Raw genomic sequence first — 3,194 nt, 5'->3', positions numbered from 1 at the left:
GGGAGAACTTTTGTCCTCTAGAGAGGTGCTAATCTAGCCTTTGCCTGAGGCTAACCAGCAAATGCCTCTGTGCAGGGCTTGGGCAGGGCGGGTCCCAGGGAATCAACAGGGCTGGCCGAGCCAGCGAGCAGTTATGGCTGCTCTCAGTTCCGTACCCAGAGGCTCTGCCTCTCAGTGTCCCAGCGACCGATGCAAGTACCTTGGAGAGAAAGCTGCCCTCGAGTTCCGACCGATGCCAGACAGTCCCGTTTCTTCCGTTTGAGTCTGGGTCCCCAGAGACTCGCCCGGAACTGGAGCTCAGAGCCTGAGACTCCCTCCTGATTGAAACAGACAACCGTGCCCTCAGCAGCCAGCCCGCTCCGCGGGCACCTCCGCACCTTTGTATTTTCCGCACTGTGCCTCCTCTGAGTCTTGGTATGCTTTTCTCTTTCCTTCTAGTTGTAGAATTTCCCCTCAGCCAGCCTTCCTGTGGTTCTGGATGATGTCCATTCTGTCTTTTAGTTGTATTTTTGAAGTGGTTGTGCAAGGCAGTATTCTCCAGTGTTTACCTATGCCGCCATCTTGGCTTCCCCTACTTCCCTCTTCTGATACCTTTACATAATACTTCAATTTACAGAGATTACCAGATAAAATAATTTTAAGAGTAGTTTCTTATTTGCAGATTTTGTAAAAGTTTTTTTTATTATAGCAAACATTAAAATTTATTAAACAAATAAAATAAGATTATTTTATTTGAGTTTATTTCAAATAATTTTTTCAAATAAAATGTTAAAAATTTTACATTTGTAACGTGTTAATTGAAAAACAATGCCCTGACCGGTTTGGCTCAGTGGATAGAGCGTCGGCCTGCGGACTGAAAGGTCCCTGGTTCGATTCCAGTCAAGGGCATGTATCTTGGTTGCGGGCATATCCTCAGTGGGGGGTGTGCAGGGTGCAGCTGATCGATGTTCCTCTCTCATTGATGTGTCTAACTCTCTATCCCTCTCCCTTCCTCGCTGTAAAAAATCAATAAAATATATATATTTAAAAAAAAGAAAAAAGAAAAACAATGAGGTTGATTTAATGAAATTAAAATGCATTATAAAACAATATTTTAACATTTTCATAAGTTTATGACATAGTAATAAATTGTTGTGATTAAAAAGTAATTTTCTCTGCAGAGGTTCCTCTTGTCTATCCTTCCTGATTTTTACATTGCATATACAATGTGAACTCTTTAATTTTCATGTGAAATAAAATAATGCATTTTAACAGAGTTTTAATTCTGTGAAAAGGATCGTTCATCTAAAGTATGCACATTTAGATGTGGCCCGTCTAACAAAGAGTCAGAAATAACATGTGCTAAAATAGATGTGTTTATAAATGAGTCCTTGTTCAGAACAGAACCTTTTTCAAATTTAGCAAAGATGTTTGGATAACATTACTCATTTCAGCTCTCTTCCCAATGGCTAAAAGAATGGCTTTGGGCAGCTCCGTTTGTAATATACTGCCAATCACCAGAGGCAATGCTTGGCAATTAGGAAATCTCATTGCTTTTGAATCAGAAAAGGAAAGGCATACTTTCCAGTTTATAAATATTTGGTTTATTATTACATGGGAAACAGAAAACAGGTTTTGTGAGGAGATATTATTTATGTCAAATACATTCTTAGGTTGGTGAACAGATATCTTCTGTCTACAGATCAGTGATAGTTATAGCAGACCTCTCTTAGGTACAGGCAGCTGTTAAGGTCATTGTATCTACAACTAATTCAAGCATTGACTTGGGCATTTGCATTTGTTCTTAACCTTAGTCCAGAGAGAAATCACTCACTCCATCTTGAATTTCCCTTCAATGAAGTCTAGCCTCCCTGGAGAAAGCCTGCCATGGAAGGTGTGGCCTTCTCAAACATCAGTGCATAGAGACTGCTTTGTGCAGACATGATCATTGATGCGCAACAAATAAAATCAATGCAACTAACCCAAATTATTAATTATTTCTGGCACTGGAATTCCCTGCCCAGAAATAGAAAACATGATTCTATGAAGAATGAGAAGTACACCATTTCAAAGCAAAACTCACACTGTACACAAAGCACTGCTTTAGATAAAAGATGGCAGCTGCTGAGGGGAATGGTAGCTGGTTGCCATGGTTACCAAGGCTCTGATTCAGGCATCAGATGCCACCTGGTGTTCTCAGCCTGTAAAAGCAGTTCTGTGGTGTCCTAGTTTGGAGGTGGAGTTTTGACCATAGTTCCTCAGCGGAACAGTACTGGCCTTAGGTGTGAGGCAGTGTTTGTACTATTTTACCTGGTGATAGAATGATTATGGAGCTACAGCCTTATTTGTTGTAGAAAGGAAATGGACACACCTCTCCCTTTTTAAAAATTATTATTTTTCTTCATAGAAAAATATTCTCAAAAGCATTATTCTCAAAGCATTCTTTATCCTGTTTTCAGGTCACATTAGCTACCCAAATATGTTAGGTCATGCAATACTATAATAGCAACAAATTCAAAATGTTGGGCACAGTGATTCAGAATCTTGTATTATACCAATTCTTAGGCATCCAGTATCTTTAGTGTCCCTATCTCCGTCTAAAAGTGCTATGTGGGCCCAGCTGGCATGTCTCAGTGGTTGAGCCTTGACCTATGAGCTGGAAGGTCATGGTTCAATTCCCGGTCAGGGCACATGCCTGGATTGTGGATTCGATCCCCAGTGTGGGGCTTGCAGGAGGCAGCCAATCAATGGTTCTCTTTCATCTTGATGTTTCTCTATCCCTCTCCCTTCCTTTCCCTGAAATCAGTAAAAATATATTTGAAAAAAATAAATAAAAGTAGTATATGGCAAATGAAAGCAGTATGACTTTATTTCAATGTTGAATTGTGTCCAGATTTAAATATGTATTACAAATCTATAATAATTTTTATACTGTTCCACCATGAAAGATAGAGATTCTGGGTACTTGCCTTGGGATTCCTTGAGCATGTTCATAGTCATCTGGTTTTTGTCATTATGCAGAAGTTAATAAATTTACACTATACCATCTACACTAATAAAAGAGAAACATGGTAATTTGCGTACGACCGCTACCCTTTTCATTGGCTAATCAGCGAGATATGCAAATTAACTGTCAGCCAAGATGGCAGCCGGCAGCCAGGCAGCTTGAAACTAACATGAGGCTTGCTTGCTTCAGTGATGGAGGACTCCAATGT

Source organism: Myotis davidii, unplaced genomic scaffold (genome assembly GCF_000327345.1).
Source record: "Myotis davidii unplaced genomic scaffold, ASM32734v1 scaffold1231, whole genome shotgun sequence".
Lineage (NCBI taxonomy): Eukaryota > Metazoa > Chordata > Mammalia > Chiroptera > Vespertilionidae > Myotis > Myotis davidii.
The sequence above is the reverse complement of the archived record's forward strand: the minus strand, read 5'-3'. Positions refer to the sequence as shown.